At 43.5% G+C, this 23,728-nt stretch overlaps 1 protein-coding gene and 1 long non-coding RNA gene across 41 annotated transcripts in view; one reads left to right on the top strand and one right to left on the bottom strand.

The window, feature by feature from the left end:
- TRERF1 (transcriptional regulating factor 1) overlaps positions 1–23,728 on the top strand; it is a 206,270-nt gene that overhangs the window by 18,762 nt on the left and 163,780 nt on the right. The window lies entirely within an intron of this gene.
- On the bottom strand, positions 3,874–12,642 carry LOC145516874 (uncharacterized). Its single transcript, XR_014061829.1, has 2 exons — positions 12,497–12,642; positions 3,874–4,122 (listed from the first exon to the last, which is right to left on the bottom strand). It is a non-coding gene; the product is annotated as an uncharacterized LOC145516874 (long non-coding RNA).

Raw genomic sequence — 23,728 nt, 5'->3', positions numbered from 1 at the left:
ATGATTGTATTTTTCTCTTGGTTTGGGCCTTTTCCTGACATGCTTGGTCATTTTTGTCTGAATTTTACATACAGAGGCTCAGGCTGTATCACCTTGATTCATTTAAGCTTGGTATTTCTGATTTGCCCTTACTTGTAAGGTGGGTATTTATTAGGGTCCCTTTTTCTTCACAGGCCCTGATCTCCAGATTTTGTCTCCTTGCCCTTGTGAAACTACTAAAATCTCTGCTTACCTTTTAAGTCTTTTAATAGCTTCTTCTTTTTTAAAAAATTAATTAGGCTACATCAGGTCTTATTCGTCATGCGGGATCTTTCTTTACGTTTCATGGACTCTCTAGCTGTGGCATGTGGGCTTTCTAGTTATGACACATAGCTGAAACCAACCTCCCCCCACCCCTGCCCGGGGCTCAGTAATTATGGCTCAGAGCTTAGTTGCTTCATGGCATGTGGGATCTTAGTTCCCAGACCAGGGATTGAACCTGTGCTCTCTGAATTGCAAGGTGGATTCTTAACCACTGGACCCCTTTTAATGCTTGTTGTTGCTAGGTTCCCAGAGTCTAGCCTTGTACACACATTGGGTTAGGTGTCAGCCAACGCCTTGAGGGGAAACTGCTGCCGAATATTGGGCTCACTCATATGTGTTCTTTTTGTCTGGGATCTTGGCCTCTCAAATCCTGGCTGTTGTCATGGCTCCGAACTCCAGTTTCTGTCTTCTCAGTCCAGGGAGGAAGCTGCTGCAAGCTTTGATTTGCTGCCTTCTCTTTCACCTTAACATTCCTTCTACCAATCGGCAAATATCCTAAGGGGAAGCATCAGTACTAATATACATCTCAGAAGCTTCCCTTTCCTCTAAGAGCTTGGCTTCTTAAGTCCTAGCTGCCTCGTTGTGCTCCTATGCCACACCAGCAAACAGTTATTATTATTGTTATTGTTTTGTATTTTATTTACCTTTCATGGTTGTTCTGTACAGGACAGTTAGTTTACTGGCAGTTATGTCATAATAGAGGCTTCTCAGGTGGCTCAGTGGTAAAGAATCCACCTGCCATTGCAGGAGAAAAGGAGACACAGGTTCCATCGCTGTGTCAGGAAGATCCCCTGGAGGAGGAAATGGCAACCCACTCCAGTATTCTTGTCTGGGAAATCCCATGGACAGAGGAGCTGGCAGGCTATAGTCCGTGGGATCGCAGAGTCAAACATGAACGAGTGACTGAGCATGCACACAGACACTTGTCATAAAAGCTGAAAGCGAAGGCCAATTTTTGTATCCTTTATTATTTGACAATATGAGTATTTTCCATGTCTTTAAAAAAAAATCTTCATTAGGTGATTTTTAATATCTGCACAGAACCCCTTCTTACAGATTTTATAATCTGCTTGACCATTCTGTTGTCAGATACTTAGGTCATTTCGCATTAAGCTCTTATATAAGTAATGGTGCAATCTTTGTGCCGTAGTACTGTATTACTATTTTAAAAGTATGGAATGGGAATGATCAGAGTTGAAAATATTTATCAGTATTGATTGTTTTCACAAAACAATAGTCTTTTTCTTTCTCAGATGTTTTAGAAAGCAGCTAGCCTTTTTTTAAAAAAGTGTTTTTCCTTCCTTCTTTTTTTGACTGTACTGCACTGCTTGTGGGATCTTAGTTCCCCTACCTGGGATTGAACCCAGGCCCTTGGCAGTGAAAGTGCGGAGTCTTAACCACTGGATAGCCAGGGAGGTCCCTTCTTTAAAAATATTCCTGTAATGCTTACCATATGCCAACATTCTTCTACATGCTTTAATATAATGCTAACTTTAATTTTCCTAATAACCCTAGGACCATAATGGAACTAATAATGATGAGGAATCTGGGGCAAGAGAGGATAGGTAGCTCACCCAAGTTCACAAGATGACTCATCCAAGCCCACGCACTCTTCAGTGGGAGAGCTGAACTGTGCATTCAGGCTCTAGAGCTGGTGCCTTTAGCCACCACATTGTACCACCTTGTTGTAATTTATTATTTCCTTTCTACCAACGTTGACTTTTTCCAGGGCTTCCCCAGCCTTTTCTTAATTAGGCATTTATTTTTTTTCCCGTGTGGTAGCTGGGGGATGAGTGTGAATGTGGGGACAGTTGGGGGAAGGAGGTGCCATGGACAGAAGTGACTCCTGGAACTGGGGTTTTGTGGTGGCCGCTCACTTTGTAAATCGGCTGGTTGAGGTTGCCTAGTGGCTTGTAGTGAATCTGTTGGGGATCTGGTGTGGATTCAATGACAAGGGAGTCCCTTTTTTAAAATTAATTACTTATTTTATTTTTGGCTGTGTTGGGTCTTGTTGCTGTGCATGAGCTTTCTCTAGTTGTTGCAAGCATGGGCTACTCTCTAGTTGCGATGCGCGGACTTCTCACTGCGGTGGCTTTTCTTGTTGCAGAGCACGGGCTCTTGAGTTATGGCGCACAGGCTTTGTTGCTCCATGGCATGTGGAATCTTCCCAGATCAGGGACTGAATGCAGTCTAAATGCAATGTCCCCTGCAATGGCAGGTGGATTCTTAACTATTGAACCTCCAGGGAAGTCCCTACAAGGGAGTTTCTGCTTCCACCTGATGGGCTAGTGTTTGCCGGGCCTGTGCAGTTTAGAGAATAAGAGTAAAGGACTCTGTCCCTTCCTTCCCTGAACATCAGGATATACAGTAAAGAGGTATGAAGAGAGGGCTCCCGACTGATGTCAGGGTGGCCACAGGGCAGCAGGGATTGGAAAGCTTAAGCACTGGTGCTGTGGACCTAATAAACTGGATGGAGTAGGTGAAGAATAAGGGACCTTAGGAGCAGTTAGACTCCTGTTCCTTTGTCTTTAAGCCTCTCTTTGGAACTTCGTGTTCGTTCCCACGTGTATCTTCTTTCTCCTTGTCTCTCTTTGTTTGTCATTGTGTTTTCCTGGTCCCATTCCCCTCCCTCACCTTATGACTCTCCTTCCCTTTGGGTCTAATACTGATTTGAGGGAGAGGTAGGGGTGGGGTTTGCTGGTTTTTTTAGAGTGGTTTGAGTTTATAACTTGCAGTGATTAATCAGAGAGGGCTTTACAGGAGAGATGTGTTTATTAAATATATCCAAGCAGGTCACCAGGAAAGAATGACAGAGTAACAGAGAATTGAAGGGGCTCTGTCCCTCCCCTGCTCATAACCTTCAGTGGCCCCCACCTCAGTCAGTGAAAGCCAAAGTCTTCACAATGGACTGGTGACACCCTGCACCTTCCCCCACCTCGCTTTTGTGATGGGATGTTCTACTGTTCTCTACCTGCCCATTCACTCCAGCCACAATGACTCTCTGACTATTCCTTGGATGCACCTTCCATGTTTCTGCCTCAGAGCCTTTGCCCAGGCTGTCCTCGCTGCTTGGATGGCTCTTCCAGAACCTGGATACCCATCTGCATTGCTCACTGTCTCCTCCTCCAGTGCTCACTCAGATGTCTCTCTTTACTGAGGCTTTCCTCACCACCTCCTCTTATCTCCTTGACTTTTTCTTTTATCCCCAGGCTCTTTAACCTTCTAGGATTCCACATAGTATGTGTTGTTGTTGTTGTTGTGTAGTGGCTCAGTCATGCCTGGCTCTTTGCAACCCAATGGACTGTAGGGCCCCTCTCCCCTCCCCCATTCCCCTCCCTTCCCCCATTCCCCTGCCCTCTCCCCTCCCCCCTCCCCTTCCCCCATTCCATCCCCTTCCCCTCCCTCCTCCCCACCTCCCCAGCTCCTCTGTTGATGGAATTCCCCAGACAAGAATACTGGAGTGGATTGCCATTTCCTCCTCTGGGGGATCTTCCTGACCCAGGAATCGAACCCCTGTCTCCTACATTGCAGGCGGATTCTTTACCACTGAGCCACCCTGGAAGCCCTCTGTATTGTTTACCTGCTAAATATCTTTATTGCTCGTCTCCTCCCTCCTAGAATATGAGCCCCCAGGAGGTCAAGGATCTTTGTGTGTTGTGTTCTCTGCAGTATCCTAAGCACCCCGAATCATGCCAGGCACATAGTAGGTCCTCATAGGTGTATGTTGAATGCTCGGTCGTTGCGGGGGGGGGGGTCCTCTGTAGAGCCCCCAACTCAAGAGATTTTCATCACATCTTAGGATCTGGAAAGTCTCTTTGCCTGTAGGAATTTTTTTTAATTAAGATTTTTATCATTGTCATCCCCTTCCCCCTTCCAGTTCATTTAAGACTGTTATGAAACAAAACTCATTATGCTTCAAGATCTGACAGAGCTCAGGCCCTGAGGAAAGTGAGAGGAGGCGGCGGCAGCTCCCCGCCTGCCCCCTCTCCTTGGGGGTGGCAGGTTTTCTCTGGGTGGTTGGTTCACCTAGGATGTCCCAAAGCCCTCAGGGTTGAGGGGAGCAGGGTCCCAGACCTCCCAGGGTGCATCCAAGGGAGAGTGTGTGGTCAGCCAGAGAGGGGGCCTGCCTTCCTGCAGCGAAGGCTTTTAGCCAGTCGCTGGTACCCAGGGCGGAAGAAAGAAGGAGGCAGGCTGGAGAGGAGAAGAGCGAGAAGGGACAGTGAGGTGTGTTTTTTTGTTTGGTTCGGTTGGAGGAGAGATGTCGTAAGAAATCAGGAGTGTGGTCCTCCTTGAGTGACTGTTAGTTTTCACTTCAAGTGATGGGCAGATGGCATTCATTTGCTCATCCATAGTCATGGCGAGGCCGCTAGGATACAGAAGGAAGAAGGGTCTGTGGGCCTGGGCTGGAGTCAGCTCTCCCATCACCACTCAGAGGCCGCGGGGTGGGTGGTCCCTGGGGACCTTGGGTGAACCCAGTGGCTCAGAGCCAGCGTGTTGAACCTCTCCTGGATCTGTGGGTCTTTGGGAAGTGGAAAGGCCCGCTGGCGATAATTCATGTGTGTGGATGGGAGGGTGAAGGACTTCGAGGTCGATGAGGAAGTGGCTTTGACTCCTCCCAGCCTTCTTTTCTAAACATTTTCCTAAATGAATCCATCTTCAGACTTTTCAGAGTCAGGGCAGGCCTGTTCTCTGACTTCAGGAGGCCAAGGGTTTGCTCTAGGCCTTAGAGCTTCATTCAGCTCTGAATCTCCTTGTGACTTTTGGTTTTTTTATATGAAAAAAGGAAGCGAGCTTAGGGAGTAAGTTCGATAGGGACAGGCCAGTTATACAAAGTTATTGATAGACCCTCAGCATGCAGGGATATGAGATGTGGAGATATGGTGACTCATGCCTGCGGGGAGCCTCTGCCCTCCAGACCAGGGGTTTCACCCTCTGCCACCCTCTCTGCCCCAATCTTAGCATCTCATCAGCTAATAAAGTAGCAACACCAACTGATTTGAGTTTCACTGCCTTTCATTTCCTCTCTCCTGTCTTCTGGTTCTGGGGCCATAATAAGCTTCAAAAAGCCACTAGCCAAATGATCAGCCGTGAATAATCAACCCTACAGAACTAAAAATATAGGGTTGCATTATAATGCAGATGTACTGATAAATTACAGGGGAAATAGTTGAGTCTACAGTTATTTGCTGATGTGTTGTCCCAACCAGAAGTTACATAGGAAATAAATGATTTCACCCTAATAGGTCCTGGGCATGTAGCTGATTTATTTAGAATGAAGGCTCCAGAGGCCAGAATCCTGCTTTGAGCCCATGTGGGGATTATGACAGCATCTTGACTGGTTGTCCAGACTTGACTCCTACTTCTGACCTTAGATGGCCTGCCAAGCCCTTGCCAGCTGTCTCTCACTGTAGCTCTATGGGTGACTTGGTGTGATCGTCTTCAAGGCATATCTCCTACTGAGGATGTCAGGGGTCCCTCCCCTCCTTTTTTGTAATGTAAAAGGAGATATTTCCAAAACAAAAGAACATATCTCGCATTTGCTAGGCATTGGTGGCTATTTCCCCCTGTTGCTCAATGCTAAAGAATCTGCCTGCAATGCAGGAGCCACAAGAGGGGTTTGATTCCTGGGTCCGGAAGATACCTTGGAGGGGTCAAGGCAACCCACTCCAGTATACTTGCCTGGAGAATCCCATGGTCAGAGGAGCCTAGCGGGCTGCAGTCCCTGGGGTTGCAAAGAGTCTGAAGTGACAGGACTGAAGTGACTTAGCATTCAGGCATTGGTTATTGTGTGCCCTGGGTCAATAAGATCTTCATTCTTATGTATTAGCTCGACTTAGTCTTATTGGAAATAATGAATTCAATGAAAATGATTGAATCCTCACTATGCAGAATACTAGGCTAAGCATTAGAACAAGAATTGGCAGTTTTTCTATAAAAAGCCTGAGAGTTAATATTTCGGCTCAGTGGGCCATGTCTCTGTCCCGAGTACTCTACTCCATACTGTAGCATAAAAGCAGCCATAGACATAGATGGGTGAGTGACTATGCTCCCTGCAAACTGTACTTGCAGAGCCAAGTGGTGGGATTTAGCAGCAGACCACAGTTGCTGACCCCTGGTCTGACCCTTTTGACCCCTTTTTTGGAGACACAGCTATGAACAAACCCGACATCATCATGACTCTCATGGCGCTTTCATTCCCTTGGCAATATAATTCTTTGCTATTGTTAATAGCATTGCTTTGGAAACACACCTGTTATAAATAGTTGACAAGTAGCTTTGGGGGGAGCATTGGAAGCCTAAGTAACTTTACTGAAGAAAGTTTCCAGTGAACACTCAGTTCTATTTATATTATCTACGGGTGTGTGTGTGAGGGGGGTCTGGGCGGGGGTTGGGGGGTACTGTGTGTATTTAATTTGGTAGACACTATTTTTGAGTTGCTCTTTTCCCCACTTAACATAATTTTGCATGCATATTTCTATGTATTGGTCTGGATTGTATAATTTTAGTGGCTACATAGTATTTCTTGCTGAATTAAGTCATGTCATGTGCTGGGGTGTAGTAAGCACTTGTTAGATGTTTGTTTCCGGGTTCAGTAAAACCCAGAGTTGAAAAGGAGCTGTTTTCTGCAGAATCTCTGCTGGTGGGAACTGTGGCTATGGGAGGCTCTGGGAGAGCCTGGTGTGAGTGATGTCCTTGTACCTGCCTGCCAGGTGACACCCAACCTCTGTAGCCAGCGACCTGCTAGGTAAGTGTGTCGTCAGTGCAGATATTTAAGTGACAGGTAGTGGGGTGATCTTTTACTAGAGTACTGTTCCCCAAGTGCAGGGAAAGCATTTGTGGGCTGTGAAGCAAAATTTGGGAGTCAGAGGGTCTTTGCGGGGGCAGATGGGGAGGAAAAGCAGCCCATGTGGAGGAGGTGGAAAGCCCAGAGGGAGGGACTGGCAGCAGGTGTGTAGAAAGGGCCCCGGTTCCAGAGCCAGACTGACCTTGATTCGACTCTGACTCTTGGGGTTGTCCCTCATGTGCTGTGACTGGGTACATTCTTAGTCTCTGTGTACATCAGTTTTCTGTGCTGTAAGATGGGGCTTATCACATCCCTTCCATGGAGATGTTGGGAGGATCAGAATAATCTTGTAAGCACATAATACAGTGCCTGGAAGCATGCTATGTATATGATAGTTTTTATTATTTGGTGTGAACTGTGCAGTCCCTGTTAGGCCTGCAGCTCACAACAATAGATGTTGTTTTATTATTATTGTGCAGTCCCTGTTACTCCTGCAACTCACAACAGTAGTTGTTGTTTTATTATTATTGTTATCGTGCATGTGTATGTGCTCAGTGGCTCAGTCATGTCTGACTCCTTGTGACCCCATGGACTATAGCCTGCCAGGCTCCTCTGTCCATGGGATTCTCCAAGCAAGAATTCTTGAGTGGGTTGCCATTTCATTCTTCAGGGGATCTTCCTGACCCAGGGATCAATCCAGTGTCTCCTGTTTTGGCAGGTGGATTCTTTACTGTCTGAGCCATCTGGGAAGTCCCTACTCAGCTCTTTATGCATTCATTCATTTATTCGCCACACACACAGAAGCCCAACTTTGTGCCTTGGTCCAATATGCAGTGGCGAAGAAAACAGGCATGGTGATGGCCTTTAATCAAATCACCCCACAAACGTGTACTTACAGACCATGATAAGAGCTGTGAAAGAAAAGTACAGGGCCTTTAGGTTGGGGGAGGATCTCTCTCTCTCTTTTTATGAAACACTTAATTTCATTAGTAATCAGTGAATACAAATCACAATGAGATTCCATATCCCCATTTGATTGTCAGACATTGAGAAGCTGTGCAGTAGCAAGCATTGGAAAGAACATGGATCACTGTGGCTTTTTATGTGCTGCTGTTTGGCATGTAAACAGATGCAACCCCTTTGGAAAACAATTTGGTATTATCTCGTGAAGTTGTATGAGCACCTATGGCGTAACCTGGTATTTCTACTTCTGAGTGTAAATTGCCATGAGAAGCTCATTAACATGGGTACAGGCGAGGTATACTAAGAATGTTCCTTGTGGCACTGTTTATACTAGCTAAAAACTGGAAACTCAGATGCTCATCAGCCGGAGGATGGGTCAAAACATTCTGGTCACACGATGAGCTGTTATCTGGCAGCAACACAAATGCACAACCATTTCCCTGCAATGATCTGAATGAATCTTAGTCATCTAAGGTTGGATTTAAATAAGCAAGACCCTGGGGACTTCCCTGGCATTCCAGTAGTGAAGACTCTGTCTTCCACTGCAGGGTGCACGGGTTCAACCCCTGGTGTGGGAACTAAGATCCTGAATATAGTAGGGTGTGGCCAAAACATAAAAAATAAAAGAAAAATTAAATTAACTTAAAAAAAAAGCAAGACCCTGAGTATTCCATACCATATGATACTTTTGGAATGTATTTTAAACTCAACAAATATTTAAAATACATTATTTAGGGGTACAGATATATATAAGTGATAGTCGTTCAGTCACGTCCGACTCTTTGTGACCCCATGAACTATAGCCCACCAGGCTCCTCTGTCCATGGGATTCTCCAGGTAAGAATACTGGAGTGGGTTGCCATGGTCTCCTCCAGGGGATTTTCCCAACCCAGGGATCCAACCTGGGTCTTCTGCATTGCAAGCAGATTCTTTACTGTCTGAGCCATTAGGGAAGCCTAAACTTAAATAATAAACCCATAAATATGAGTTGGTGGGTTCATGGGTTCCCTTCTGTGGGAAAGACTTGTGGATGTTTTTGTGATGAGATCGCCACATGCAGGATAGATTTGGGAGCCAGGAGAAGCCAGCCGTCAGTTTGAAGGCACAGTAGGCTTTTTTTTAGGTTTTGCTTTGGAAACTTTTTAAAGACCAAGTTATGAAATGTTACCCATCAAAGTAGTGACATTAGGTGCAAATGTGTGCATTTCTTTCTTTCTTTTTTTTTTTTTATCATCAGGAGTGTATGTTTTTGATGACTACAAATGCAGATAGGATATGGGAAACTGGCTGTATCTGATATGTATCATTTCCTGCATATGCAAGGTAGTGCTGGGAGATGTCAGCACGGAAGGGCTGTGTTTGCAGCCAGGTGTGAGATTCCTTGTCACAAGGCTGCTGTCACCATGAAGGGACAGATGTGACTGGGTGATGAGGCCTTCTCGGTTTGGTGCCAGGGTTTGCAGGCAGAGCAAGTTCAGAGATGAGTAAGAAGGGGGCACTTTCTGTTTGTAGATTCAAGCTCACATATGCATATTAAAACTCTTCCTCACTTTCCCTCTTCTGGTCGATGGGCCTTGAGGCATCCTTAGTTCATTTGTGGAAGGACAGAAGAGGAGGTGGAGGGAACACCTTTGTATGAAAGAACCAGCTTACAGAGAGGAGTTGGGGATGAGCTGAAGGAGAGCTGAGTTCCTCTGGGATGACTAGCGCATCTGTTGGGAAGGTTCAAAAAGATGCTCATATCAGGCTGCTTGACTTGAGGCAACATAGAAGCCACCAGAAGAGCAGAATGGCTGCCAAACGAGCAGGGCATCCTGGGCAGGGCATCCTGAAGGGGGAAAACTTGAAGAGGGAAGAAGGAGTCCAGAGGAGGAGGAGATGGGGATGATGGGGGTTGGGGAGCCAGATCACACACTGGCTGCTCGAGAGAATGGGAAATGCTTCACGTGCTTGGACATTTAACGTGCATGTGAAGAGCAGAGTTGTTCCATGTGGTTCCAGAAGGTAAAGCTAGAATGGAAAGGTGGAAGCTGCAGGAGGAGGTATTTGGTCTCGGTATATACACCAGTGTTTCTCAAGCTGCAGTTGGCATTCCATTAGTGGGCTGTGCAGTCAGTCTAGTGACTAAACCAGCAGTTTAAAAAAAATGAAATAAAATAGAAAGGAAGAAATAAAATTGGAAAAAAAGACTTGAGTGGATCAGATGTGTATAGGTCAGTTTTATTTATAAAATATTTATGAAGTATTTGTTCAGTTTTATATATTTATATGTATATGTTGATATTTTATGTACCAAGTCATGGTATAATATCTTATTAGGGGTAAGGTGGTAAAGTTTGAAGGCCATTGTTATGAGCATTTAATAACAATACTTACCATTTATTGAGCTGGTGGCTCAGATGGTAAAGAATCTGCCTGCAATGCAGGAGACCTGGATTTGATCCTTGGGTTGGGAAGATCCCCTGGAGAAGGGAATGGCAATCCACTCCAGTATTCTTGCCTGGAAAATTCCCTAGACAGAGGAGCCTGGCAGGCTACAGTCCATGGGGTCTCAGAGTCATCGGACACAACTGAGCAACTAACACTTTCACTTTCCACTGTGCAGGCACTTTGCTAAGTGCTTTATATACATTTTCTCATTTCAACGTTACAACAACCCTTGTAAGCAGGTATTATTGTTCCCATCTGAGAGATGAGCAAGTTCAAATTCACAGAGGCCAAGTGACTTTCCCAGTGTCAAGGAGCATGTAAGAAGCTGAGCTTGGAATTGAACTCAAGTCCAGGTCTCTTAAAAGCCTGTGCATATGTCAGAAAGAGAAAGACAAATACCATGCAATATTCACTTGTATGTGGAATCTAAAATATGACACAAATGAGCTTATCTATGAAACAGAAACAGACTTATCTATGAAACACAGAAAATAGAGAACAGACTTGTGGTTGCCGGGGTGGGGTGGGTGAAGGATGGATTGGGTGTGGTAAATGCAAACTAATATGTATGGAATGGATTGAACAATGGGTCCTACTATATAGCACAGGGAGCTATATTCAATATCCTATAGTAAACAATAATGGAAAAGAATATGAAAGGGAACATGTATATGTATAACTGAATTGCTTTGCCATACACCAGAAACTAACACAACATTGTAAATCAACTATACTTCAATCAAATAAATAAAAAGTCTGTTAAATAAAACCCTACCTAATTAAAAAAAACAACAAAACTCCTGTGCATATAATTATGACCACTCTCCAATGCAGGAAGAACCATTGGAGTGTCCATCACATGGCACAGGTTGCCTGGAAAAGAGAATTGTTGGAGCAGAGGCTGGGTGGCCACCTGTCAGGGACTGTGGAGACAGGGGGACTGTGCTGTCATAATGATCGCCCTCCAACATTCTGTGGTATAGCCTAGGATGCCACTTGTCCCTTGTCTCTCTTTAACATCAGTCCCAACTCTGGAATTTCTTTGATTATCAGTTGGAATGTGATTTAATTAACACATAGATTTAGATTTGTTTAGGTGGGATTTTTTAAACAAGTTTTCTCATTTTTCTGTAATGAATGTACATTTATTTTATGATTGTAAAAACTCATTAAAAATGAAATGTTTTCTGGAGTGAACACAAATCAATTTTATAATTTACAAAAGTCATTGAAAAGAATAATGCTGCATTGCAACAAAAGACTTTAATTAAGAATTCTTGCTGGCAAGTTTCTGAAGACAGCTGGCAATTGCTGCTCCCCCTTTTGTGTTGGCTGGGGAAGCTGTGTGTGAACCACAGGAGGCCATGGACTGCAGCTTCTCATCAATTGCCTGGACCAGCCCACCCTTCCTGCACAGAGCAGGATGAGGCAGGGGTTGTGGCTTAGGGGAGCCCCTTTTCCCTCTCAACTGTGAAGTGAAGGTTCCATTGATTCTCTCTTTGTTTTTGTGTTTTTGGCCGTACTGCACAGCATATGGGGTCTTTAGTCCCCCAACCAAGGATCGAACCTGTGCCCCATGCAGTGGAAGCTCAGAGTCTTAACCACTGGACCAACAGGGAAGTCCCCCATTAATTCTCTTTAAAGCTGGGAAAGATCTTAGAAGTCATCCCCTCTAACCTCTTTGTTTTAGGTAAGAGAAAACTTAAGTCCTAAAGAGGGGATGTGACTTAGCTTTGCTCTTGACCCATTGCAAGAGGAGCAGAACTGGGATCACCTCTCAGATGGGTTAGATTATGTTGCTTCCCCCAAAGAAAGAGGGTCCAGAAAGTTAGTTGAGTTTGTGGGGGGAATAAAGAACAAAGAAGTGGCAAACCTTCTAATTTTAATTTCATAGGAGAGTTCCAAAATGGAGGTGAGGGGAATGAGGTCTAGTTGGAAGAATCTCAGCCTGGGAGTTGACCTGAGTTCTGCTCCCAGCTTTAAAACTCCCTGTGTAAACTTGGTTGAATCACTTACTTGCTGTTGGAGGACAGATTAATTCTTGTTCCTCGTGTATTGCTTAGTCAACACGCTGCAGGCATACTCATCCCCAGCAGAGGATGTCCTCAGGCTTATTTCCTTCCAGAGCCAATGGCCTAATCTTCACAGAGGAGTTGCCTTTAGTGGTATTCTCTAGAACTTTAGGTCACAGTAGAGGAGATTCTCCAGATTGGTAGGGGCCAGCCATTGGGGAACTTATAGAGTATGGTTGCTACATGAGTATGAGGTGTGAGCTCAACTCTTTGATCAACTCATCAAATTCAGGGATTGTGTTTTCTGAATCCTCACAGTGCATGGGAGAGTGCTGAGGTTCTGCATACTATAGATGCCTGATTCACTGAACTGATGGTGTGTATGTGTGTATTGTTGTGAGTAGTTTGTGAGTCACATGGAAGTGGGATCCAGGTCTACATTCAAATAGTCTGATTTTCGCTCTGTTGATGACTGTCCATGTGAAGCTTAAACATAGGCTGTCTGACTTGAAAATCAAGTCATGTCGAGGAGCTCTGTGGTTTGTGATGGGGTTGATTTGAAGTGGGTCACTCTGTGCCTAAGTAGGCAACCCAAGGGACGGGGGTCAGGAGAGGGGGAGTGGGGAGAGGCAGAAGTTCTTCTAGGCTTCGAAGTTACCCAAGGAGCTGAGCACATTAAGGAAGTCACTAGGATAGTGGCATTGTGATTGGCCTCCAGACTCATCTCAGATGGATCATAAAAGAAAGGATAAAGTTCTCTTGGGTGGCCTATCTTAGATACGAGATTCTCACTGGTTAAAGTCGTCATTCCTTTGACCAGGGATGCAACATAAATGTTACCCTGCCTGATGGCCTCAGCTGAGAGGGTAGGCAGATGTGATTGTTGTTGGGGTTTGTTTTATGCTCTGTTATCAAAGCTATTAATATGACACTTTAAGGCTTTATGACTTGATTAGTGGCATCAGCATTTGAAAGAGCTGGCTTAGGGCTGCTGTTAAAGGTTATGGGGAGAGTAATTAAGTGGTAGTTGTGAAATGCAGGGGTGGTTTCTGTTTACCAACGGCTTTGCTGGGAGCCTTGCCAGTTACTGAACCCCCATGGTGAATTTTTCCAGAAAATGAGTTGATTAGTTTGGGTGCTCTGCTGTTGACTCCAGACAGCCCTCAGGTTTCTCTCTGCCTGTGGTTAATGCCCTTAATCTACTGCCTGGGAGCGCCCTCCGTATCATTTAGTCCTCTGCTACTCAGAGCGTCGCCCCTGGACCGGTGGCATCCGGCATTACCCAGAACCGAAGGTTGTAGAATCAGGGTCTGTGTTAAGATCCTCAAGTGATCTGGGTGCCCTTTAGGTTTGAGAAGTGCTGGGCTAGCACCTGTGCCCCCTGAGGTTAGAGATTTGTGGCAATGTGGTTTTTATTGGGTAGTGTAATAAACTATTTAAACCCTAGTGCAGAGGTATAATTCCCAGTCTTGTGTCTTCAATTAGAGCCTGGACTCTGTGTGTGTGTGTGTGAGTGCACACGTGTGTGTGTCCATTGTCACTTGTGGCATCAGTATAGGCTTGTGGTTTACAGTCCTCCCCACAGCTTGCCGAGTTCTTGGCACAGCTAGTCATTTCTTTGAATGCAAGTCTGGCATCCTAGAATGTGGGGAGTGTGACCAAAACACCACTTTCTTCCTGTTACTCCCCTGCACAGGAGCCCACGGTGGCTTCCACTGTCTGCTGTGTCATGTCCAAACCTCCCGCTGGCGCTCCCAGGCTTATCTGCCCCCCTTTCTATACCACTGGCACATTGGGCTGATCTTCCCAGCAGCCTGGCTTTGGGTCCCTTGCTTAAAGTGTTTTTCCCACCATCCTCCTGGTGGTCAGTGGTTTCTCTGTTCTCTGCCCTTCTGATTTGCTCTGCTGTACTATGGAATCCCTGGTTGTTCTGGGATGCTTACTGAGGCCTTGTGGTTACTTGCGGGCAGGTCTGAACCCCTAAGTCAGATAACACACTTTTATTTCTTTTCTTCCAGTTGTATTGAGATATAATTCACATATAGCACTGTGTAAGTTCAAGGTGTACAGCTCAATGATTTTTTTAAACAGATTACATAGACTCTCAATGAACTTTATTTATTAAACATGATGATTTGGCTTGCATACATCATGGAGCAGTCACTGCAGTAAGTTTTACTGAACCTCCATCATCTCATATAGATAATAAAAGAAAAAAAATTTTTTTTTTCTCTTGTGATGGGAACTCCTGGGATCCATGCTTTTAGAAGGTAGGAATACCCTTGTATGTCAGGGACCCCAAGCATCTGGCAGGTGTCTGATGATTGGACACCTGTGGATTTCTTGGTACCAGTCATCAGGAGGCCGAGGATTTGATGTGAGTAGGGTGAGGTGGCTACTGGTTTCACAGGTGGGTTGGGGCTGGTGAGGGCGTTGAAGAGAAGCCCAGGAGAGCTTGGAGGGGACTTCACTGAGGGGAGGTGGGGGGAACTGGGCTCTTCACTTCCAGTCCTTCCCTGATGGTACCGGAAGTGGAGGAGGAGCGCCGGGGTGTTTCTGATTAATTGCAAACCTGTCCGTTTTCATTTTATGTGAATCTGGGGGTGAGGAAGGATGAGGAAGAGTTTAGGGGCTTCCCAGATGGCTCCATGGGTAAAGAATCCGCTTGGTGGTAAGAGAAGGGGGATGAAAAGGGATGAGGAAGAAGGGGTGCAGAAATGAGGAACCAGGACGTTTGGATGTTGTCCTGGTGAAGTTTGGGGTAGAGGCTATATTTACTTCTTACAGTGATGCTGGTAGAATCTTTTTCTATGTTTAGAAATAGTTTATGTAATATGAGAGTATGTATTCTTTAAAAGAAAAAAAAAAACCTGAAACTAGAATAGAATAAAATTTAAACAGACCAGTTACCATAGAAGAAATTGAGAAACTTATCAAAGAGCTTTTCCTTAAAATAATGTAGGACCAGACGGTTTCACAGGTAAATTTTTTCAAATATTGAAGGTGCAGGGATTCTGTTGCTATTTAAATCATTCTAGAGCAAAGAAATAAGGAATGCTTAAATTCTTTTTATGAAGCTAGTGTAACAAAGCATAACAAAAGAGCACTATGAGCACACACAAAACTACAAAGTAATCTTGGCTTTGAATATTGATGCAAAATCCTAATAACATAACTAGCAAGGAGAATCCAACAACCCGCAGGAAGAACTCCATGGGCAGGTGGATTTCAGAACAGGAATGCAAGGATAGGTTAACTTTAGGATTTCTATTAATAAGCTCCCCATATTAAAGGATTCAAGGAGAAAATAAGATACTGAAAAGGTTTATGAGAAATTAAGCATCTATTTCTAATAAAAACTCATAATATAGGAATAATTAGATACCTCCTCATCATGAGAAAATACATCTTTATCAGGGTGGTAGTCAGATTTTGCTTAGTATTGAAATGGTGGATACTAGATACATTCCAATTTAAAAAGTTCAGGTTTACTAAACTGACTGCAGTAATTGCTTCATGATATATGTAAACCAAATCATTATACTAAAATTATTAAGTACCATAATTATATAACCTTGTTTTGGAGGGATAAGCTGGTATAATTAGATAAGGGAAAGAATTAAGAGGTATAAAAACTGCTAAAAACAATAAGAGAATTCAGTAAGGTCATTGAGTGTATAATTAATGCACAGAAATGAGTAATTCTCCCACAGAAACGATATTCAACTAGAAAACATGATGGAAGAAAAAAAATTTCACTTACGTAAGCAGCAAAAGAGAAAAAAAACTAGTTATAAGCTCAATAAAACATATATTTATGTGTAACTTCAATGTTACTAAGAGGCATAAAAGGCTTAAACAAGAAGATAATATAACCCTGGCTAGAAGGAGTCAGTGTTATAAAACTCCTATTCATTTAAGATGTGATCACAATAAAATTACCAATAGGATTATTTTGGTCGTAGAAGACTGATTCTAAGTTCATATGGGAAAATTAGCTTACATGAAAATACACAAAAGAGGAGGGGTTAGTTCTAACAGATATTAAATATTTTAAAAGCTATAGTGATTAGGGTAACTTGGTACTGAATAGATTGAACAGATGAGACAGAAGAGAGAAGAGAGCCCTGAAATAAATAGTGGTGATGCATATTTGTGTGTGTAATTTGTGATAAAGGCAGTTTTTCAAATTTGTGGGGAAAGATAGTAACTTCATACCATATTACCACCTTGGGGGAATATATTTAGCAGATGTTCTACTTTCTGTCTTAGGTCAAAATAAGTCTATCAAAAATGTAAATGAAGAATGAAAGTATTAGAGTACTAGAAGAATTTTTCTACGGTCTTGGAATAGAGAGACATTTCCAAGTTTGACACAAATCCTGGAAGACATAAAATAAAAGATTGATATCTTTGACAACATAGAAATGAGAACTTCTGTAATGAGAAAGACAGCATCAACAAAGTTAAAAGATATACGATACCCTGAGGAAAAAATATTTGCTGCATATGTGATAAAAAGAGCTATTTCTCTCAATATGCAAAGAGCTCTTAGAAATCAAGAAGGAGCATTAACTTAATTGAAGAATGAGCAAAGGACAGGAACAGAAAATCATAAGAAAAGAAGGGTAGATGAATCGTTAAAAGACAAGATGCACAAACTCTCTTATAATAAAACATGCAAATGAGAACTATAGTAAAATGGCGCTTGTAATTGATCAGATTAGGGAAGATCAAAACCTAAGTTGGTGAGGATGTAAATAAAACATGCTTTTGTACATTGCTGGTGAGAATAAATGAATACACTGGTTTGGGAAGCAATTTGTGATTTTTACTCAAATTGTTAGGTGCTCATATCGGGCCCAGCGGTTCTCTTTCCTAGGTATCTGCTCTAGAGATACATTCACATATGTGCACAGTATTCACTGAACGTTATTGTAATAGTGGAAAATTAGGCACAGTAATGTAAACATCCGTTGGATGGAGAAATAAATATTTATTTATTTAGTAAGGGCAAAATAAAACAGGTGGTTCAGACCATTAGTGAGTCAATAAATCAACTTAGTGGGTTGTGACACAGTCTGAAACAAAGAATAGAAAATAACAGAGTGCATTGCACGGAGTGGGTAAATATTTGGTGAGATTTTTGTTTCAGTTTTGCATATTCACAAGTGTGAACTGGGTCACATATTTCTTACTGTGGGACTCAGTCAGCAAAGTTGGAAAAACACTGCCAGAAGAGTAGAAAGGAATATATTAGGTTGATGGCTTATGATAAGAATAGGTCTGAGAAATGTAATGTGGAGTAAAAAAAAACCAAGTTGCATAATGGTATGTACAATGGTATGCCATTTTTGAAAATGTATATTTTTGGTGGAATCATGTATTCATACAAAACAGGCCTGAAATATGTGCACCAGGCTCATATCAGAGAGGCCTTCTGGCGTGGTATTGAGAGAGGCCTTGGCATTAAATTACATGCTTTAATTTGTCAAAAGGAAAGTATGAGTGTTTTACTTGTATATTTAAGTGAGCAAAAAATGTTTACACATTATAGAAGGACTTTGCAACAAATCCATTAAGTCCCCATGCTTTTCCCTCTGTTGATTTGTGTTTTTCTAACTCATTTTCTTTTACTGATCAGTTTAAGTGTCTTTCCTTTAGTTTTAAATTGAGTATCTTATAAATTCGTATCAGCTTGTTAACTTTGTTTTTCAGCTATTAGTTTAAGATTGTACATAAAATTCTTTAAACAGTGTTATCAGTGGCTCACTTATTGGGTCTTTATATGTCTTTTCTAAGTTTCCCAGCTTATTCTTTGGGAATTAATTGGGCCCCTGGTTTAGTCATCTCAGATATTTTTTCTAAGCACCAACTTCGACTTTCATCCTCTTCTCTGACATTTGTTTGTATTCTTGTTACTTTGGTTTTCACATTTCCTTTTTCTCCTTTCTTTTTGCCTTCCACAAATTTCCTTCAATAGCAGTGCTTCTCAAATTTTAGGGCGCCCATGAATCACATGGGGCCTGGAGCCCCAGTTAAATGTGCATCCAGCAGAAGGGTGGTGAGACCCCAGATTCTGCATTTTGAACCCACTCCAATTGGGGCTGACCTCCAAGGAGCCAGAAAGTGGAGGCAGTGGCCCCTGCTTCTCCTCTGACCTTAGGGCACCAAACATTCAGGTGTCTAATAGCCAGCGAACCCACCAACTGTATAAATATGATGCCCCAAGTATGTCCAAAAAATTCATACTCATCTCCTTTAATGTAGTGAAGATGGGATGTCCTGCCTCACCCTCTGGCTCCAGGCGGGACTGACCACCACACACTTTCCAGGTGATCTGAAAGGACAGAAGGGTTCATGGCTGCAGAATTTCTCAGGGCATATTTGGTTGGTTGAGCTGACCACCTTTGCTCAGCACAGCTGTCTGGGCTCTGCTGATTTAGCTGACTTTTTAAGTACATTTTGGGTCGGTTGTTCTGAGCCTTTTTGGAAGTCCATGGACCTATTACTGGGAATATGATGCAAGCTGTGGACTTCTTCTCCAGAAATACGCCACCTCCATTTGTGCATACTGAAACTCCAGTTTTTCTTTTACTTGTTTGGGCTTTAGGCACCCAAAAGCCAATCTATAAACCATTCAACTGACACCTTATTTAAGGGGAAGAATCCCAAGAAGAGGAACATGATCGGCCATGCCCGGGCTCCCTTTGGCCACCGGGGACCTGCCTGGCCGGACACTGGTTCCCCTACATGTGGTCTCTTGAGCCGAGCGGGCAGACCCACCCAGACTGGGCCTGCATCGTCTCGGAGGAGGACAGCCCCACATGTTGCTTCCTGCAGCTCACCCTGCCCTCAGCTCTGAGAGTTTCCCCTGGCTTGAGGAAGCGGAGACTCAGATCCCTTCCGGCCAGGATTCTGGGCTCAGACGCTCTTGGCTTGGACATGGCAGAACCTCCTGCCTGGTTCCTGTGTCCTGTTTCCTTCTCTCAGTCTCAGTTCTTCTCAGAGGCTTCTGTGTTGGTTCCTGTTCTGCTGATGTGCCTGGTATCCAGGTCGTGGGCTGCGGCCAAGACCCTGTCGTGGGCTTTGCTTGAGACAACAGGGTGCAGTGGGATCCCAACCCATTCACTTACTGGCCGTGTGACTCTGGTATATTATGTAACCCGACTGGCCTCGGTTTCCCTATATGGGTGATGGGAACTATAGAATATACCTCTACAGAGGGAAAGATAAGTGTGTTACTGTGTGTTGCTAACCAGTAACTGGCACGACTAGTCCTACTCCTAGGGGTTGGATCTGCTGGATCCAGCCAGCTGGGGCCTTGGTAACCTTCACAGATGTCTCGGTACCTGTGTTGCTGAGGCTCACCTGTGCCCCTCCCCTGCTCCCATCACAGGGCTTTACTCACTTGTTGGGACAGTTCAAAGCTTCATCTTATGCCACTCCCTTCCCCAGAGTCACTGTAAGCTCAAACTCTAGCTGGACTTCTCTAGTATCTCCTTGGACAGGAGGCCTGCCCAATGAACCACGGTTATTCTGTGTGTGCATGGGATTGGACTGGCTTGTCCGCTCCCTGCTGATCCCAAGAAGGAAATTACAGATCAATTTCACTTAAAAATACAGCTGCAAAAATCATCAGTGGCATAAAATAATGGCCTCAGTACTTTGGGAAATATTTATTGTGTAACTTCCATCCACTAGTCATGGTCCTTAGCACTGGTGACTCCGGGCCGTGATGGAGTCCTGAGGCCCCTGGGGGTTGGGGGGAGGGGTGGAACAGACATGTGGACATTTGATTACATTACAGTCCCTGTGACAAATGTGATAGTGAAGGAAGAGAGGACTGTGGGAGCCCAGAGGAATGAGCCGGCAACTCTGTTTTCAAAAAGTAAGGATTGGAAGGCTTCACAGAGTAGGTGACATTTGAATAGGTCCCTGGAGGTCAATATCTCTATATCTTTGTCTCTTAATTTTTTTCAGATAAATTTTATAGTCATGTACCAGGGTCTTGACAGATGAGTTTTGAAAAATTATCAAGCATGGCTCATGCCAGTAATATGTGCCTGGTTCATTCAAACAGACTAATATTAGTGAAAATAAACCATAAAAATTAGAACCCCCAATATTTAGCATAGTGCCTAGAATACAATCAATGCTCAACAAATATCTGATGAATGAATGAATGTAGTCTCAGTAGATGCAGAAATATACTGGAAATAGTTATATGTGCTTTAGAAAGTCATAAAAGTAAAACTAAGTGTCTTAGATGATTTACTCCTAAATATGATAAAGAACCTGCCTATGTATAATCATGTACCAAGGCTTCCATGGGGGCTGCAGGTTCTGAGTGGAGAAATTCTAGAAGTGTGCTCTGAAAAACAGGAACTAAACCAAAATGTCCCTTATCGCTACTCTTATTTAACATAGTTTAACAGACGCTTGTCATACCAATATAGGAACAAAAAGAAACTTAGAGGGATTGGTATAGGGAAGGAAGAGATAAAAACATCGCTGTTTGCAAATGACACAATTTCTATTCAAAGAAAATTACAAAATCCTATGTGACTGCTTCTGATGAGAAGTTACAGTATTGAAGGGTCAGTATCCCAGATTTTTGCCTAGATTTCATGCTTAGGCAGTTAAAATTCCAGTGAAATACTTCAGAAGGCATGCGTAACGATCATCCTAATAATCAGGAAAAATTGGTGGGCAAGCGTACTGAAGGGTGTCTTGAAAATCTTTTAGCAGTGGGCTCCTCTCAGCAAACGAAGCAGGTAAGCAGTAGTTATTAAAACTATACAGTGTTAGGGTCAGACAGAAAAAGGAGAGATGGATACAGTAAAATAATCTAAATAAATAGAAGGCATTGCTATTGGTGAATTTGGAAAGGCAGACAATAGTGAAAGACATTATTTTAAGTTAAATGGCTCCTGGGAATTCCCTGGCCATCCAGTGGTAGATTAGGGCTGTGCATTCTCATTGCTGAAGACCTGGGTTCAGTACCTGGTTGGGGAACTGAAATCCCGCAAGCCTCGCGGTATGGCAAAAAAATAATAATAATAATAGTAATAATAATAATAAAATACAGTAAATGACTCTTGGGAAGAACTAAATAACAGTATAGAGAAAATGAACTCAAATATGTCTTTAGTTATAAATTCAAGGTGTGTTTAAAACTCAGTTTTAAAACTCAGGAAAAGTAGATGGAGTGTTTATCCTCACTGTGGGGAGCAAATGTATTTGTGAAAATTCCATAAAAATGATCATTGAGGAAATGGGATATGCTGTAAAGGAATAAAATCTATAAAGTAAAAATAATAACCATATACCCAGTCTTTTCGTGGTGAACTGTGTCGGCCTGGGGCTGGGGTGTGCCTCTCACAGAGACATATTTACAGCTGGGGTGACTCAGTAAAGTGGATTTTTCCCCCCAAACTCCCCTAGTAATTAAATTGTGCTAAAGGGGAAGGTATAGAAGAGGGAAACAGTTGTGACAAACTGATAGCTATAAGAACATGTTGTCAAAAGCATGCACAGAACTGATCAGGCTCTTTAGGGTAAATATTCAGATTGTATTGCTAAAATAACCAAAACATAGGAACAGATCATTTCATATAAGGCCCAGTTAATAAAGTGAGATGTGGAAAACAGTTCAACTTCCTAAACACACAAGATACTTAAGTGAAAACAGATCTGAGTTACTTGGCCTATCTTATTAGTGACAAATTGATCAAATGTATAAAACTCACTATTGAGGACTGTGGGAAAGAAAACAGGGTACCACTGGCATTATCGGAAAGGGGAGCTGTTTTTCTAGGGAGCATGGTGACTTTGGTGACACTGCTTATATCTTTTTTTTAAATTGAAAAATTAAAAAAAATTTTTTTGACTCTGCTGCAGTGTGTGGGATCCTAGTTCCCTGACCAGGTATTGAATCCGTGCCTCCTGCCAGTGGAAGCTCGGACTCTTAAGCCCTGGATTGCCGGGGAAGTCCCAACACTGCTTATACCTTTTGACCAGTATTTTTACTTCTGAAAATAAGTCCCACAGAAGTAATCCCAAAGGGGCAGAAAACCAACTCATCCAAAGATGGGAAAAAAATTGGAAATCTTCCAAATGTAGATAACCCAGGAAAGGCTGATAAACTCTGTGACAGTAGTGCAGAGGAATACATGCCCACGTAGAGACTGAGGGCTGGCTACATGCACCCAGAATGGCATGGAGTGGCTCACCTGTGCTCAGGGCAAGCCAATGAACATCTACACATGCACATTGAAAAGCATCTGGAAAAGGGCAGAGTTTATTTGATGTGTTTTTGATCAAGTTTTTTCCCCCCCAGTAAAATTGTTAATATGTAATGCAGGTTTTTCAAAGAAAAAAGGAGGGGAGGAAATTCTGATAGTAAAAAGGGGAAACGTGGGCAGGGTATGGTGGAGAGACAGCCTGGGCAGGGCATCCACGTGGGCTGGATTTGAGTCACTGCGTTGCCATGCGGTTTGAGGCAAGTCACATATCTTCTCCAGCTTCCCTCGTCTCCGCCCCAAAACGAGGTAATGGGGACAACCACCAATGCGATCCCGGGAGTTCTTGCCTTCCGAGCAAACACTCTTTCGTTAACCAGCTTTGCAGAGTTCTGGCGGGGGGGCCCTGGCTGGTGTCCTTCGTGCTGTGCCCATCTCTACAGAATGTTTGTAGTTCTTGGCAGCTCCACTTCTAGGGTGACAGCAGAGATAGGGGGCAGACGAAGAACATATCCCAGAACTAGACAGGCAGCAGAGCCATTGCAAATAGCCCCGAGAAGGTACTGCAGCCCCCTGGAAGCATTAAACAAAGCAATAGGGACCCCTTCTGTTTCAGAACCAGCGATGTGGCCAAGAGAAAAAGACAGGGCCTTAAAAGAGAACCTTCTGGTGAGCAAATGCAGATTGACCAGGCTGTTGAATTTTTTTTAGAAGATGTACTTGTGGACAAGGCAAGAAGAGAAGGAGCCCAGCCACTTAACTGGTGTGTTCGGGACACTTTGGGGCCTAACTAATGAATTCTAGTGTTGAACTCTTCTAATTGGAAGCTGGATGAACTTGAACTTCGTAACCCGAGCCCCAGTTTCCTCACTGTGAAAAATGAGGATAACCTCTTCTGAGTCTGTTGTGAGAAGGACTTGGGATGTTGTGCCTACGTGTTCTGTTTCAGTTACTCTTTGTCAAGGTTTTCCTGGATGCCTGCCAAAAAAATG

This window comes from Giraffa tippelskirchi, chromosome 8 (assembly GCF_054371585.1).
Source record: "Giraffa tippelskirchi isolate mGirTip1 chromosome 8, T2T-mGirTip1v1.2.pri, whole genome shotgun sequence".
NCBI classification, from domain to species: domain Eukaryota; kingdom Metazoa; phylum Chordata; class Mammalia; order Artiodactyla; family Giraffidae; genus Giraffa; species Giraffa tippelskirchi.
Note: the sequence above shows the minus strand (reverse complement) of the source record. Positions and strands in the feature narration are given on the sequence as shown.